At 37.7% G+C, this 18,388-nt stretch overlaps 1 protein-coding gene across 25 annotated transcripts in view; it reads right to left on the bottom strand.

Moving 5' to 3' along the window:
• LOC144301100 (uncharacterized) overlaps positions 1–18,388 on the bottom strand; it is a 217,777-nt gene that overhangs the window by 8,376 nt on the left and 191,013 nt on the right. For 12 of the 25 annotated variants that reach the window (XR_013367977.1, XR_013367976.1, XR_013367973.1 and 9 more), the window contains one exon: positions 16,357–16,499. The gene's annotated coding sequence lies outside the window, so the exon portion shown is untranslated. Of the gene's footprint in view, positions 1–4,483; positions 4,749–16,356; positions 16,500–18,388 lie in introns of those variants that run through there. The other 13 variants (XR_013367975.1, XR_013367992.1, XM_077877682.1 and 10 more) reach the window with 5 other exon arrangements.

Below are 18,388 nucleotides of genomic sequence, written 5' to 3'. Positions count from 1 at the left end.
CACAAACCTGGTGCAGGCCCCTGAGCTCTACCTCAGCCAGCCTTCCATCTTTACAAAAAAGAACGATAAAACTGGCTGGGGAAACAGAAAGAAGGGGTGCAGAAAATGTTTAAAGGAATCTAGGAAGCAAGAGGTGGCAAAATTAAAAATGCTAAACAGGTGTCTTCTTCAAGTAAAAGCTCAGAAAGTAAAAGCATCAAGAGGCAGATGAATGGTAAGGAGGAGAGCAAAGACAGCCTAAAACATGGAAAGGAAAGAAAATTATCTCACTGAATCAGGCAAAACCATCTCCTTTTGGGCATCCCCATATGCACACAAGAGGCAGGTAAGGGTCTAATTAGCCTCTAGAAAAACTATGAGATTCTCCTTCCTAAGTTTTCATTTAGGTATTTTTGTTTTTGTTTTTAAGGATGTTTATGAGGAAGAAGAGTGTGGACATTTCCCTAAATCCATGGTTCAAACTGGGAGAGATTTGCCTTCAGGGAAAATGTCTGGAGACATCTTTAATGGTCGTGACTTGGGCCTGAAGGGGGGAGCTTCTGGGTCTCATGGGTAGACCAGTGATGTTGCTAAACATCCCCACATTGCACAGGAAAGCCCCCAACAATAGGAGATATCTGGCCCAAAATGTCAATAGTGTTAAGTTTGAGAACCTATGACTTGAATTGATGAAACCACAATTTTGGCTGGAAGATGCCACGGGAACTCCAATTCTGATGAACCCATATCCTGACTGTCTTAGCCAGCCTCTCCAGAGAAGGAAAGAAAGAAAGACATTGAGTTCAAAGGCCCCTACAGAATCAGCTGTGTCAGTGACTATAGCCCTCCAGTCCAATTTGTGCTGGGACTGGGAGATCCTGGGGCCAGGGATGAGGGAATTTCAAGACATGGGGAATGCCCAGGAAAAAGCAGAGCCCACTGCATCGGTCTACAGACCTTGTGGTGAAAGCACTGAGCCCTCAGAGGAGCCCTCGTTTGGGCATCAGAAGGGCCATCTCCTCCCTCTGCCACCAGTGCCCTATGTGATGGGGCATGGATTAAAGAGTATTTGTGAGGGCAAATGGGCCTACCTATCTCTTGCTAACTCTGTGGCCTCAAACAATTCTTAACCCATTCTGAGTTCTCTTTCCTGTGTAAGTTGAAAATAGTAACAGCATAACAACTTTCAAGGGAACATGGAATACAGTAATTCACATAAAATTCACGATACTATATTCATGGTGACTGTTATTCCCATGCCCTTTCCACCCTCTGCCTTCACAGAGCTTCATGTTCCTTAATGATGAAGCCAAACTATTGAGCTAATTCCTTTCCAAAATCCTTTCCAGCCTAAAAAAATCTGGACTGTTATGAAGCTGTCCTGGAAATCTCAGGCTTCTGGACTGCTGATTTTTGGCATTGCCATTCAACGAACCAGAGCTCTCTATCTCCTTGGGTGATAGATTTTTTTTCCATCAGCCTTGAAACTTTGCCATACTCCAATTTGCACACTGTGATGCCAGCCCGCACACCTAGCTCAGGCATGATCTGTCCTCAGCTTCTGTTCACATCACCTCTGCTCTGGAAGAAACACATACTAGTTCTCTCTGTGACTACCAAACAGTAGTCTAGAGGTCACTACTACATTATTTAGGCATAATTTATCTCAACCAGTAGATAGACCATGCTGTACAGTTCTATAATTTGCATTTTCCCTTAGTAATACATCATGGACATTTTCTATGTTAAATCATTTGGCTCTGTTATCACCCTAAAAATGGCTGCATAGTGTGCTTTTCTGGAATGTGAAATAATTTACCCAATCCATATTATTGATGGCTTTTGAATTCCAAATTTAACTACATCAAGTATATGGGGAAAAAATACCCTTGCACCTATATATTTGTATATATGTCCAATCATTTACTAAGGATATATATCCATGAAAATAGGCACTATGTAAAAAGAAGGGAGGCTTAAAGAACTTGTTCATCTTTTTATCCCCAGGATCTAACTATAGTATCTAGCAAATAATACAATCTCAATATCTATTTGTTGATTAAATGGTAAATTCTCGAAGTAGAATTATTGAGTCAGAAGATATGCATATTTTAGAGGTGCTTGGGTGGCTCCGTTGGTTAAGCATCTGTCTTTAGCTCAGGTCATGATCCCAGTGTTCTGGGATCAAGCTCCACATCCAGCTCCCTGCTCAGTGAGGAGCCCGCTCCTCCCTCCTACTTGTGCTATCTTAATCTCTCTCTCTCATATAAATAAGTAAATAAATATTATTTTTTAAAAAAAGAAGGTATGGGGCAGCCCGGTGGCTCAGCGGTTTAGCTCCACCTTCAGCCCAGGGCGTGATCCTGGAGACCCGGGATCGAGTCCCATGTCAGGCTCCCTGCATGGAGCCTGCTTCTCCCTCTGCCTGTGTCTCTGCCTCTCTCTCTCTCTGTGTGTCTTTCATGAATAAATAAATAAAATCTTAAAAAAAGAAGGTATGCATATATTATATATTAACATACATTGCCAAATTGTACATAGAAAAATTGTAAAAATGTATAACCCTATCCAAAATACCTGGCAGTGCCTGTTTCTTCCTTGCACTTGCTAGTATTAAACATTGCTAATATTTCAACTTTTCCCAAAGTTATAGTCAAACAAGCAGAGCATACTCATCTCTTAGATCCATTGTGCTATGGAATTCTTGGCTTATATTTTCTGCCCTCCATAAATCTTTGTATTGCTTGTATTTTTTACCCATTACTGTATTGAGTTTTTTTTTTATCTTTTGCAGATTGAATTCTAAGTACTTTTTATATATTAAGGATATTACCACTTAGTCATTTATGTTAAAGATTTTACTGAGCACTATTTGTCTTTTAACTTTACCATTTTATTTTATATTTACATACACACATCGTTAGAACTAAAATATTTAAAGCCATTCCTTTATAATTGGGAGGAAAGTAGTTACACAAAATCAAATGCCTTTGGGAGCCAAGCAGGTAACAGATATGTGTAAAACTATACATCAGACTACCTAATATTTTATTGCTGAGACAATCAGAAATGATGTGTCTTTGAGGCCTCCATTTCTCATTTTATTTTTCCTTCCTTCCCACCTTTCCTCCTTCTTTCCATCCTTCCTTCCTCTTTCCCTCCCTCCCTTCCTTCTTTTCATTCTTCTTCCTTCTTTCCTTCCTTCCTTCCTTCCTTCCTTCCTTCCTTCCTTCCTTCCTTCCTTCCTTCTATCCCTCCTTTCTTTCTTAAAATCCCTCCCCAGGCCAAGCTGAAGGCATCAGCTGACAGTACTGCAGGTATCATCAGTTTGTGATGTCTGCCTTCTATAGATTTCTATATACCTCTCTACATCTTCAAGATATGATTTTTAATATTTGCCTTTTTAGATTTGTACTTTAAATCCATCTGGAATTCATTTTAACTGAAGGTGTGATAGATGGATTTGACTTTGTTTTCTAACTGAATCCATTTGTCTCACCATTTTTCATATTGTCCCTCTTTCCCCAGGAATTTCAAAAGACTAGTATTAGTATATGCCAGTTTCTTGCATACATAAAAGTCTCTTTCTGTATATTCTGCTCTTTTCTGTCAATTTACCTGTCTCTATCTCTATCTGTGCCACTATATCTCTATTCTATTTTCTATATCTCTGTAGCAGATCTCTGGTAGAAGGACCCGAAGTCATCCTACACAGCCCTCCACACCATTATATTCTTTCCCAGAAGTTTATTGGATATTATTGTGCATTTAGTTATCTAAATAAACAATTTGTCAAGTAGAAATTCTGATGGGAATAGGATTTTTTTGGAAGAACTATATAATAGATATTGAGTTTTATTATCTAAAATTATAAGTACATCTGTTAAGTTTTCCTTCATGCACTTGGGTACAATTTTGTAGCTTTCTTCATCAAAGTCAAAATATTGCATCTTACTTGTTCATTAATAATTATGCATTTTAAAATTCTGTTGCTATGGGGTGCTGGGCAGCTCAATTAGCTGAGCATCCAACGCTTGGTTTTGGCTCAGGTCATGATTTCATGGGTCATGGGATTGAACTCCTCACCAGTCTCCATGCTCAGCAGGGAGTCTGCTTGAGATTCTCATTCTCCCTCTGCCCATTCTCCTGCTCTCTCTCAAAATAAATAAATATGTTGGCTAATTGAATTGAAATAAATTAATTTAAACTAAAATTAAAAATAAACAAAAACTTTGAGAAGCCTGGATGGCTCAGTGGTTGAGCATCTGCTTTCAGCCCAGGGCATAATCCTGGGGACCCAGGATCAAGTACCACATCAGGATTCCTGCATGGAGCCTGATTCTGTCACTGCCCATGTCTCTGCCTCTCTTGCTCTGTGTCTCTCATGAATAAATAAATAAAATCTTTAAAAAGAAAACTTTAAAAAAGAAATAAATAAATAAAATTCTATTGCCATTTTCAATGAGATAGAGAAATATATATATATATATATAATATGAATTATAAAAATGAAGGTATATATACACACTATTTTATTGCATTTTGCTATAGTCTTCCCAAAATATTGAATATTAATATTGATGCCAGGCACCTAATAACCTTCTTGTACTGAATTTTAGTGGAATTTGCTTGTAATACTCATGAAGGCTTATTGCATGGTAAAGTCTACTTGGAAGCCAGTCTTCCTGAGTTCAAAGGACAGCTGTATTTTTTCCTAATGTAGGATTTTGACAAACTTGCATCACTTTTTTGCCCCTCAATTTTCTTATCTGTAAAAAGAGGAAAATAACACTACTCACCTAAGAGTGTTTTGAGTATTAAGTGAGCTAATATATGCACAAGTACTTAGAACAGTTCCTAGCAGGTAGCAAATGTTCACTATAACAGTGATTAGTAGGCATAATATTTACTGTTAGATTCTGACACATACTTTATCATGCTACAGAAGTATTATTCTCCTTCATAATTAATATACTAAAATTTTTAAAAGTTAAGAATAGATATTTAATCTCAATAAATTTATAGCAACCTATCAGATAGTTAAAATCTATTTTTCCTTTTCTATCTTATTGCAATAAATGTGTTGATTAATAACTTCTTAATGCTGAACTATCCTTGAGTCTGGGAAAAACCCTTCTGAGACATATTATAATATACCTTTAACACATTAATGGTTCAATTCATTCTTATCTTTCATGAATATTGTGCCATTCAAATATTTTACTTCTTTGTGATTAAATTTGTCAAATATATTTTCCTAGAAAAATATTCATTGTATTGAGCTACTCAAATTTGTTAGCATAAAATTTAACTATATATCTCCTATAGTTTATAAATTTCCTGTGCATATATATTATTTTCCACTTTCAAATTTCTTATGCTATATATTTGTTTACTGTCCTGAAGAAAATTTGAAAATAATGAGTTTATTTATAACACAACCTGGAAGAGTCTCCTTAAGATTCATTCATTTATATTGAAGCTGTTCAAATCAATCTTTTTGAGAGATCTAATGAAGAAACTATCTGTAAGAGTTAAAAAATTAACAGGAATCTAGAACCTCTAAGCTCAGAACTTCAAAATTAAAACCAGTGATTTACTGAGTACATACTACATGTCAGGTATCTAAAATACATTAATCCTGCTTGATAATAATAATATATTATATAATATAAATAATACACTATTAATAATATAATAGTTATTATTCTAATTAAACAGATGAGAAAACCAAATCTCTGGATAGTCAAGTGACTTGCCTAAGTGAACATAGCTACTAGGCAGCAAAGGTAGGATTTGAACCCAGATCCTTTCATGACAACTATGTTCCTTCAACAGTAAGCTTTTTTGTCAAGACAAGCAATGACTTGTGTTCTAATTCAATGACCAAGGGCAACCTTGCAGTTGCTAAAACAACACGGGACAATCATTTCCCTTCAGACAAACCTGGTAACCCACAATGTTACCACTGCCTACCATCTGGCTTATTGCTTAAAAGATGAGTCACATGACTTCATCATTAAACCTCATCTACTGTACCCAGCTGCCTACTTTCCAAGAGTGAAGCTAGTCAACTTCACCTGATACTCAAGGCTCAGCACCAGTTTCTCTTCCTTTCATTAAATCCTTGTGGGTCTCACTGTCACCAACTCTCATCATTCAGGAAAGAGTGTCCCTGGCTGATGAAGAGTTCCAGCTAATGAAACACTGGATGACTGAGGGCTAATTTCACTCAGTAGACATGAAAATCCCACAGACAGAGAAAATTGATACTCCTAGTGCTGGTGGGAGCATAAGAACAATTTGGTCAAACTGAGCAAAATTAAAAATATTCAAACACTTTGACCCATGAAATTCCTCTTTGAAGAATTTACCTTATAGATTACTCACAGGCATGGAACATATATGTATTAGCTTTGTAAGAACAAACACGGGAAACAATTAAAATCTTCATCAATAAGAGCCGGTTAAATAAAACATGATAAATGCTCATAGTCTCTTACTCAGACCCATTAGGGCCAGTTTTGATTCAGAAATTACTTTCGGGGGATCCCTGGGTGGCTCAGTGGTTCAGCGCCTGCCTTTGGCCCAGGATGTGATCCTGGAGTTCCAAGATCAAGTCCCACATCGGGCTCTTGGCATGGAGCCTGCTTCTCCCTCTGCCTGTGTCTCTGCCTCTTTCTCTTTCCCTGTCTATCATGAGTAAATAAATAAAATATTTAAAAAGAAAAAAAAAAGAAATAACTTTCAAAACTCAACAGTAATAAAACTATCTGATTAGAAAATGGACAAAGGACAAACCTTCACCATAGAAGGTATACAATGGAATTAAGCACATAGAAATGTTCAAAATCATTAGCCATTAAGGAAATGTAAATTGAGACCATAATGAGATATCACTACACACCTATTCAAATAATTGAAATAAAAAAAATAAACACAATACCAAGTGCTGATGAGCATGTAGAAAAAGTAGACCTTTTATAAATTTCTAGTGTGAATATAAAATAGCACAGCGAGTCTTGAAAACACTTCACAGTTTCTAAAAAATCTAAATGCACACCAACTTTATGATCCAGCAGTTGTGTTCCTTGACATTTATCCTAGAGAAATAAAACCATTTTTTTCTGAACAAAGACCTTACATGGTAGTTTATAGCATCTTTATTTATAATAGCCCCAAACTGGAAACAACCAAAATTTTCTTTACTAGCTGAGTGGTTGAGCGTTGTACCTCTATACCATCGATGCTATGGTCTGAATATTTGCATCCATCCTAAAACTCATATGTTGAAATCCTAATCCCCATTGTATTTGGATATGGGGCCTTTGGGACACAATTAGGTCATGAGGGCAGAGTTCTTATGATGAGATTAATATCCTTTGAAGAAGAAACTAGAGGAAAACCATAAGAGACTCTTAACTATAAGAAACAAACAGGGTTGCCAGATGGAAGATGGATAGGGGAATAGGGTAATTAGGTAATGGACATTAAGGAGGGCACTTATTGTGATGACTACTGGGTTTTATATGCAACTGATGAATCACTAAACTTTACATTTGAAACTAATAATACACTATATTTTACTTATTGATTTTACATTAAAAATAAGAGACCAGGGATCCCTGGGTGGCACAGAGGTTTGGCGCCTGCCTTTGGCCCAGGGCACGATCCTGGAGACCCGGGATCGAATCCCACATTGGGCTCCCGGTGCATGGAGCCTGCTTCTCCCTCTGCCTATGTCTCTGCCTCTCTCTCTCTCTCTCTGTAACTATCATAAATAAAAAACTAAAAATAAAAAAATAAAAGAGACCAGAATCTTGTTTCCTCTCTCGGTCATTTGAGGATTTAGCATAAAGTCATCCATCTGCAAGCCAGGAAGAGAGGTCTAACCAGACACTAAATGGGCCAACACATTGCTTTTGGACTTCCTGGCCTCTAGGACTGTGAAAAATAAATTTCAGTTAAGTCACCCACTCTATGTATTCCATTATAGTAGACTGAGAAGATTAAGACATCATGGAATATTAATCAGTGTTAAAAATGAAAGAACTATTGATACATGAAACAATACAGATGGATCTCAAGGTTTTATACTGAGTGAAAAAAAAATCCAATAGCAAAGGTCACATAATATATGATTTCTTTTATATAACCTTCTTGAAATGACATAATATAACAATGGAAAACAAATTAGTGGTTGCCTGGATTCTGGAGGAAGGGAGAGGGTGGATATAACTTTAAAGGAGACGAATGATGGAAATGTATGAAGAAATGTATCATCTTCTCAATGTATGCCCCTTCCTGTATCACACCATTGAAGGGCCCACTTGGAAGTCATGCACAGTGTATAACTGCTGAATTATATCAGGTCTAATTCTGTATAGATTACACTACAGTTTGCTTGTAAAACTCCTGTTGTTGTTGTTGTTTTTCCCTCTTGTAGTTTGGCATGCACTATGGTCCAAACATTTGTGTCCACCAAAATTTTATGTTAAAAACATAAAATTGTCCAGTGTGATAGCATTAGGAAAGTGGGGACTTGGGGAGGTGACTGGATCTTGAAGATGGCATCCTCATGAATGGGATTAGTGTCCATATAAAAGAGGCCCCAGGGCAGCCTTGGTGGCTCAGTGGTTTAGTGCCGCTTTCAGGCCAGCATGTGATCCTAGAGACCTGGGATCGAGTCCCACATGGGGCTCCCTGCATGGAGCCTGCTTCTCCCTCTGTCTGTCTGTCTGTCTCTCTCTCTCTCTCTATCATGAATAAATAAATAAATAGTCTTAAAAAAAAAGAGGCCCCAGAGATGATGTGTCTTCCATGGGAAGACACAGGGAGAAGTTGACTGTCTATGAACCAAAGTGGGCTCTCATTAGTACCAAATCTGCCAGCACCATGATCTGGGACTGCTCAACCTCCATAACTATGAGAAATAAATGTTTGCTGTTATACTACTCAGTCTATAATATTTTTGTTATAGCAACCAGGATAGACTAAAACAGTATACTATGGTTCTACTATAAAATGTAAAATTAAATAAAGGAAACATCATAGTTTGTAGAAAAGAATATTGGACTAGGAATGAAAACTCAAGTTTTCATTGAGGGGAAGAGATTGAAGACATTGAGGGAGAAATGGAAATAGTCCAACAAGAGTAACATGGGACCTCTCTGTATCTTTGCTAATGCTGCACTTTCTGCCTAGATTTACCATTCCACCTCAGTTCAAATTTAGAGTGGGTTGAACAATGGGTAAGCACTGTTGGTTGCCTACTCAACAGAAATACTCATTTTTGTTTCACCCCTTCACCATTTGGCTCAGAGGCAAATCTTGATTTATTTCACTCAAACATGGCAATCCCTTTCCGTTAACAATGTTTGGTTTGGGGGAACTCTGTGACCCAATGTGAGTCAATGAGTTGTAAGGGACAAGCTTGCTGGTGGTCTTCCATGAAAATTCCATAACTCTTAGACACAAACAGTTGGAATAAATAGTCTCTTTTCTTTCAGTCAAAGTGATAATACAGGGTTCTAGCCAAGGACATAGTCAAATTAATGAATATGGTAAAAGAAAAGATGGAAAAACAAACAAACAAACAAACAGCGTACTTGATGGATTGCTGAGACACTAAAAAACCAATTCTGGAACCACATGACCCATGACATGACCCAACATATTTGGCCCTATTGTTTAAGTCAGATAAATTGAGTCTTCTGTTAGTTAGACTCAAAAGCACTGTTACTAAAACAATTACCATGAACCAGACACAGTCTTGTGAATTAGAAACTGTAGTAAAGTTGTCATTAAGTCTTGCCCTCTAGAAGTTGGTTATCTGTTGGAAGAGTTCACTGTCTGGGTGCTAAGTGTTAAAATTAATCCCATTTCTTCCAGGGTGGGTCAAATTCCTCTGAGTCTTACAAGGCCTACTCAGATTGAGCTCATTTTTTCATGAATTTTTAATACCTCTCTTATTGTGCTTATTCTAGTCTGTTTTGTCTTGCCAGTGAATAAACATTCCCTCCACTGGAGGAGAGGGATGAAGCTATACTGGAAGTAGTGTAATGCTTTTACTCTATTTTATCTGTGTGAGGCTGGGGACTCAAACTACATAATCACTATAGCCTACACATAATCACAGCCCTGGATGTAACTCTGGTCAGATGGTTTAATCTTCTGGCCCTGAACACAGGTCTACAAGTATCATAAGTAAATATTTAATAGAAGAAAGGCTAACTACTAAGTAAACAATTGATATTTCAGCTCTCAATTTTACTCCCATTTGAGGTCAATACCACAAGGGTGTCTTCAAAGCCTCCCTTCGCGTCCCTCTGCATGTTGATATGGCACTACCCTTTCAGTGAATGGGAATGCACATTGTGTAGACTATTATAAAAATATACATTTTATTCTGTTGACCTCTTTAAAAAAAGGCACACACTCACTGGTTCCCATCTGTTTTATCCTTGGGCTTACTCCATCACATACAAGTTGACAAGTCTAAGTTTAAGGAAAATCTATAGGAGTGCAACACATTTAATGAGTATAATCATGCCATCTGTCGATACATAAACCCTTGAGTTTGGTTCTCATAATGAACTGTGAAGCCCAAAACCATGAAATTAAAATGGAGAACTTTTTTTGCTTTTCAGGTACAGAAGAATTGTTACATCTTAAATTGAGAGATCTTCTACATGAAATAAACCCCAAGGCAAAAAACTCTATGCAAATATTCTGCATGGCAAATGGCAGTCTGAACTAAGAGAAGATCTTTTAAACAAAAATTAAGGGACTTCTGGGTGGCTTAGTGGTTAAGCACCTCCTTTTGGCCCAGAGTGTGTTCCTGGAGTCCAGGGATGGAGTCCCACATCGGGCTCCCTGCAAGAGTTCTGCTTCCCTTTGTGTCTGTGTTTCTGCCTCTCCTTCTATGTCTCTCTCATGAATAAATAAATAAAATCTTAAAGTATTAATAATAAAAAAATAAAGAAAAATTAAGTCGGAGGTTTTTGCCTTAAGTAATCAACCTAATCTGCTTGTTGTAAAGAGAAAGATTTTATGTTTGGACATCTGATTGGTTGCCCTAAGGTGATCAACATCACCAAGAAAATTGCCACATTCTCCCTTAAATACTGTGGTGCTGATAATCATATAGTCTTACCCTTGTAAGTCACCTAATTATTTTGTTCCCAAAGTGTCTCCAGCCTTTGAACTTAAGAATACTTTTTTGCAAAAAAACTTACATAGGTAGAAAGGTATATTGTCTAATCAGTAACTGTAGCTTGAGCCAATCTGCAAAATGTGTTCATCCTGTCCACAGTCTTCAATCTTATAGAGTCTCTGTGCCTCCTGCAATTGAACCAGCACTCAGAGGCCACAGGGGATGAAAGATCAAAGTCCCTGAGTCTGGAGGTGCCAGGATTTCCTCTGTCTGGAGCCATAGGCCCAGGCCCTCCAAGCTCATTGGATTTTTCCGATCTTCCCTCAATGTCTATTCCAGGAAAAAAAAAAAAAATGATAGGAAGACTAAAAAACCAAAAGGAAAGTGGAGAAAAAAATCAGACTTTAGACTTTTTTTTGTCTAGTTTAACTCTGGTCCTGTCCTTTGATTATGATATACAATCTGAATCTTCTCAGCTTCCACCCTGGTACTCTCTAGGCCAGATGTGTCATTTGATGTTCCCACCCCTGGTTGTCTCAGGTAGAGGAGACTATCTTCACTCTGGCTTGGGGAAAGAAAGGAAAGAAAAGAAAGAAGAAAGAGAAAGAAAGAAAGAAAGAAAGAAAGAAAGAAAGAAAGAAAGAAAGAAAGAAAGAAAGAAAGAAAGAAAGAAAGAAAGAAGAGAAGAGAAGAAGAAGAGAAGGAAGGAAGGAAGGAAGAAAGAAAGAAAGAAAGAAAGAAAGAAAGAAAGAAAGAAAGAAAAAGAAGGAAGGAAGGAAAGAAAGAAAGAAAGGAAGAAAAAGAAAGAAAGAAAGAAAGAAAGAAAGAAAGAAAGAAAGAAAGAAAGAAAGAAAGAAAGAAAGAAAAGGAAGGCCTAGTGCTCCCACCCAGTGTGATATTTAAATAGAAAGAAAACTGGGTGATGACCATTAAAGAGGGCACATGATATAATGAGTACTGATTGTTACATGCAACTGATTGAATAACTGGACTCTACTCTGAAACTAACGATGTACTATATGTTAATTAATTGAATTTAAATAAAATAAAATTTTAAAAAATAGAACTGGAAGAAACAATCCAGAAAAGTGATGGAAAATTGACAAGAATGAAGTTGAATAAGTCACATGCCAATAACATTGGAGGTCATCTCCATGGAAGTATATTGGTAAGACTAGCTTTATTAACAAGCTTTTTTAGACACCAGGATAGTAAAAGTCAGAAGAAGCAGTGATTCATTTTGAAAATTAATCTTTCTTTAAGAAACATTTTATGTATTTATTTGAGAGATAGCATGAGTGGGGGGAGGGGCAGAGAGAGAAAGAAGTAGACTCCCCTGCTGAGCAAGGAGCCAGATGTGGGACTCTGTCCCAGGACCTTGAAATCATGACCTGAGTCAAAGGCAGATGCTTAACTGGCTGAGCCACTCAGGTGCCCTGCAAAATTAACCTTAATCTCACTTCTTCTCTGATACACTAGCCTGAAAAACACGTGTTTTTCATTGGCATCTCCTTGACACAAGCCAAGCTGTGTCTGTAAGAGACCTTAGGGGTGCCTTGGGTCATAGTCAGGTGTCCAAACTTGACCTTTTGGACTGACTGGGTATGGAGGGCAGATTGCATAGTTTAACTATACAGAGCTGAGATTTCATTCTTGGGGGCCAGAACTAGATTATAAACCCTTCCTAACACAGCCAGGAATAAAATGTAACAAAGGATAGGTTGAAGACAAAGGTCTTAGATTATGTCATGAAAATCAACATTAAGTGTCCAATTCAAAGAAGATCATGGTTTAGTTATCTTTTGCTATGTAATAACTCAAACCAAACTTAGTGGCTTAAAATAACAATAATCATTTATTTCTCTCATGAATTAGGTTCATGTGGTATTATGGAGGCTGAAAGATCCACTTTGAAGATAGCATACTCACATGATTGGCAAGTTAATGTAAATGTTATGGATTAGATTGTATCCCCCCCAAAAAATTCATAGGTTGAAATTCTAACCCCTGCTATAGCAGGAGGTGATCTTATTTTGAAATAGGGTTTTTATAAAGGTAATCAAGTTCAAAGTCATTAGTGTGGCTCCTAATCCAATTTGACTAATGTCCTTCTAAGAAGAGGAAATTTGGACATAGACATATATAGAAAGGAGACTGTGAAGACACAGGGAGAATATGACCATATAAGACAGGGAGAGAGGTCTGGAACAGATGCTCCCATGTCACCCCCAGAAGGAACCAACCCTGCTGATACCTTGATCTCAGATTCCTGGTCCTCAGAACTGTCAGACAATACATTTCTGTTGGTTAAGTCATGCAGTTTGTGGTACTTTTTAACAGCAGCCCTAAGGAAGCAATCTAGCTAGCTATTAGTTTCTCTGCACATGGGTTTCTCTCTGGAGTGACTTGAGCTTCCCTGTGGCATGCTGGCTGGATTCCAAGAACGAACATGCCAAGAATAGGGAAGCAGAAACTGCCAGTCTCTTCCAGCATGGACTCAGAAACTAGCACAGTGCTATTTTCCCTCTGTACTCTACTGGTCAAAAAATAAGAAGCCAGATTAAAAGGAAGGAACATAATGTTACCCCACTTCTTGTTGGAAAAAGCATCAAATAATACTGAGTCCATGTGTGAAAACATCTTAAGAATTGAGACTGAGAAACAAAATCAAGGATGGAACATCTTTGTTATGCCTTGTAAAAAATAACAACTAACATTTGTGGAGTACTCCCATGCCTTAGGCTCTGTACTAGCTGTTTATGTTCTTTATTTCTTTCTACTCTATTTCTTATTCTATAATATAGATGTTGTTGTATTGCCAGTTTGAAATAAAAAAGATCAAGCAACTTACCCAGGGTCATATAGATGGTGACAGTCAGAACTGTCATTTAAAACTAAATTTCTGACCCCTAAGCCTGCACTTTTTGATATTGACATACTGTTACATGGGTCTTCCAAGATGGCTAGGAGTTTCTATTGGAGATAATTTTGATCTGAAGCTTTCAAACATGAACCAGCTGGTGTCCAAGCTTCTCTTACAAAGCATGTTGCCCAGATCCTCAAGTTTAAAAAGAAAATGTAACCCGATTCCCCTTCCTTTCACTTTTCTATAAAGGATAAGAATGAAATCTCATAAGTTCTATAAAACATCCATAGATTTAAAGAGGACAGATACAGACCAGATGAAAAAGTTTGTTACTCCAAGAATAAACTCAAGTACATTGAGTTTACAGGCACTGATAGAGGAATAAATCAATTTAACTCTGCATCCCATCATTCTTTACAGGTTTGTAACAAGGTGTACTTTGTTAGATTTTAATCTGCCTACATTTGAGACAGCAAAGCTCTCCACAATCATCTTTTAATGGCATCGCAATTTATAGACAGTAACTAATTTCAAACTTCATAGCACTTGGCTTTTATGATTATTTCAAATCATTTAAATGCAAATGAATTTCCAGAGAGAGAAAACATCAAATGCCCTTGAGTGGCAACATGTAATAGAACTGTGTGCGGAAGCCACTGTAGGAATCCGAAGCAGTCGGATAGGGTTGGATGGTAAGGCTGTATAAAAGTGTTTGCCTAAATCCAATTTACATTTCATTCCATGTTATATTCTATTTACCCATTTTGTCATTTTAATATGACTTATTTACTTAATCCTCCTCTGAAATCCCATCCACTCCTCATTGCAAACCTAAGATTCAAGTTAGGAAAGGAGAAATGTCAATGCAACATTCCAAAACAATAATCAAAGACCCCTGGATATCTCTTGCTTCTCCACACCTCTTTGCAGCTAATGATGTTACTGCATGAAGCAGCCCCAACATCCATGCATGCATTAAACTATTGCTCTTCCTTCAAACTAAGCTTGTGTTTGCCCGCTGATCAAGTAATATTTCCTGCACTGAATTGCTAAGCAACAGTATACATATAGTGTTGGGACACAGAAGGCTGGCCTTTATGTGAATGTGTGCTAGCTTGATAGTTCACAAAATCATTGGAACTATCATGGCAGAGCCCATTTAGAGAAAAGCTGAGGATAGTGATGCGTTTTTCATAGAAGAGGAAAGATGATATTTCATTATCTCATTCCACTTAGTGTATGACAAGTTCTGAGTTAAGTGTTGGAGATTTAGGTATAAGAAGAGCATCATCCCTAGTCTCTATGAGTTTACAATATAACAGAAGGAAAAGACGTAATTAAATAGCTATATATCATGGTTGTGCAGGACTGCAGGACAATGGCTCTCTCTGACCCTTAGAGAACATGAGGGCAAAGGAGAAGTTGGATGATACCGCAGATGTTACAGAGAATAGCTTCTTGACTGGGTCTTGTTTTTACTCCCAGTCCTTGGGGCTTCCCTCCACAATGCTCATCACATTTAACTTTTAGTCATTCTAATTAGTGTCCCTCACCCTCCTACAATGGAAGATCCAGACAGAAAAGGACATTGTCCTGATCAATGCCATATTTTGCAGCTTAGCATAGGGCCTCACACATAGTAGGAACTCCATGATTATTTGTTTAATATAAGAACCAATCTAAAAATTTTAATCACCATTCGCAAAATTGGCTTTCACATACATTACGTGATCTTCCATCCATCCCATTCCCACTTCTTCACATTTGTCTGTTCTGGTCTTTCTGTATGGACCACACTCCTTACTCTTCTCTATGTGGTCCTTCAAGGACTACTTCAGTGATTTACTTCTATCATAGGAACTGACCTGATAATGCTATCTCTAATGACCTTTGTGCCTCTAAATTTATACATGAGTTATCATTTTCATGCCTTTCAGCATAAAACTAGTTTGTTGTTCTTGGCTTCATGAAGTGAGTGTTGCTGTGTCTATGCATACATGTTCAACATGGAACTTCTTATGAAATTCTTTCAAAGTGAAGACTATTAAGTTTTCTCTGTTGTGTTCTCCACCTAATAGAACACAATGGAAACCTCAACCAGCAGAATATCCAAGTCTGATAGGCCAAGTCTGTAGTGGAGTTACATGAGTGTCAGAGGCATGAAATTGCCCAGCCAGCATCAAGAAGCAGGTAAGGACAGAAGGACCCAGTATCCATTCTCCCCTATTCTAACCTACTCTTGTTTTCACTCTTCTGTGTTGCTATTCTTAGATGCACAATGATGAGTCATATGAAAGAAGAGAATTTGAACCGCCCAAAATCTTTTTAAAACCAAGTTATTCCCCCGTGCCCCCCCCCCCAAAAAAAATAAGTTACTTCCCTGATCCAGGCTTCCTTCTTCTCACCTCCAAAAGCAAAAATTCTTGATTGGGGGATTTTCTTCATCTCCTCACAACTCAGAAGTTCTGTTTCCTTTTTCTGAGTTGAGGGTTTCTGCTGCTGAAGGAAAAGAATGTAAGATTCTGAATTTTGAAATTAAACACTGTGATATATGACATAATAAACCACCAACCCTCATATTACAATGTAATTACCTTTTTACATTAACTTGTGACAAAAAAAATGAACTAGCCTGGGAATACAGTATGTAGATATCACTTCCAATCTCTTCTAAAGAGCTTAGAATTTAATTAGGTAGACTGACAGGTGAGATGAAAATTACAGGGAGAAAATGAGTCACCTACTCAAGGAACATAGTCCGTGGGAAGCCTCCTTGAGTGCTATGTACCTATGAGCACAAACCTCATTCACTAATTTGACAATTCTGGACAGCTTCCAGAATAATGTTTGGAAAAGACTGAAAGATTAGTTAGACATCAAAAATGATTCATTTGAGGCCACAGGACATGACAAGTAGTATAGAGTAATGGTTAAGTGTATAGACTTTGGACTCGTTGACATCTGAATTAAATCTGGACTCCATAACTTCCAAGTGCAACCTGGACCAAGTTATTTAACATCCATAATCCTCAACACAATCATCTGCAAGCAAAGGTAAATAAAAATATTTCCCTCAAGTGTTTCATGTGTGGTTTCAGCGATACGATTTATGCAGCTCCCAGGGCATAGCAAGTACTCAATAAAGTTAATATAACAGGAGATCAATATTTATTAAATTGGATTCACACAGTTTTAGAAAGGTATATTGCTGAGACAATTGCCTCAAATCCTTTCTGGAAGTCAGAGATTGTAAATAAGCAACAAAGATGGGAGATGGAATGGGGGGTAGGAAAGGAAGCTGAATAATAGTTGTCACTAATATTGGCACAGGATTTAAAAACCTTATTCTGTGTTTATATCACTGAATAATCTCAGCAGTTCTTGAAAAGAGCAGAAAAGGAATTGTGATTCTCACTTTAGAGAAAAGGAGATCAAGTGACTTGTTTGCAGTCACCTACTTCAGAGATGTGGAGCTAAGTCTTTCACTCTAAGTTTTCCAAGCCAACCTTCTCAAAAGATGAGCTCAACAGAGGCTTAGATTTCAACAGAGGCCAGTAGGGGTTATATGCAAAGACCTAGAAGGAAGGGATGGTAAATTATAAGAAGATGATGAGTGTGGAACAAGTTGACATAGAGTGTGGGGATAGAAAAGAGATAAGAAACTGGCAAAGGAAGAAATTTCCAGGAAGTCTATGGAAAGGAATACTTGGTTGTGGTCTCAACATTTGGTCTAGGACTTTTAATTCTCATTCCAGTGGGTTGTTATACAAATGTGAGCACCAAATTAATATCTGTTCCAGAAAATGGATTTTTGTCCTAACCTGGGACAGAAGAAGAAGAGCCTCAATTCCCTGTTCCATCTCATAGTGTGTCCTAATGAGGGCCAGATGCTGTTTCAGGGACTAAATGTACAGAAATGAGAAGCTAACTTTGTCAGTGTTGTCAAGACCTAACAGGAGGAACCAAATAAGGAAAAAGACAACTAATAAAATGGAAAAAGATTCAAGAGAGGCAAGCACAGGGTTCTCTGAGATCAGAATCAAAAGACCTGCACAGGGACAGAAGTTAAGGACACCTTCCTTGACCTGCAATAAAAGGACTGAGCCTCAATGGATGAGCACAAGATGATCAGGGGAGAAAACTGAAGAAGGCAGGTGTAGGCAGAAAAAGAACTCCAAGTTCTAGGCAGAGAGCACATCCCATGCAAGATCATTGCAATGTTGAGTGGATTGATGAAGGTTCTCTATCCCTATTCCTAAGCATGTATCAGGAAAGCCATGTAACTAGAGATATCATTGCTCCTGCTCCACCTCTAGTCCTTGTAAAGGTACCTCTCCATCTGTGGTAAGGAACATTCAGTGTTATTTTGTCAGACATAACCTGACCTT

The sequence above is a fragment of the Canis aureus genome, chromosome 2 (assembly GCF_053574225.1).
Source record: "Canis aureus isolate CA01 chromosome 2, VMU_Caureus_v.1.0, whole genome shotgun sequence".
NCBI lineage: Eukaryota > Metazoa > Chordata > Mammalia > Carnivora > Canidae > Canis > Canis aureus.
Note: the sequence above shows the minus strand (reverse complement) of the source record. Positions and strands in the feature narration are given on the sequence as shown.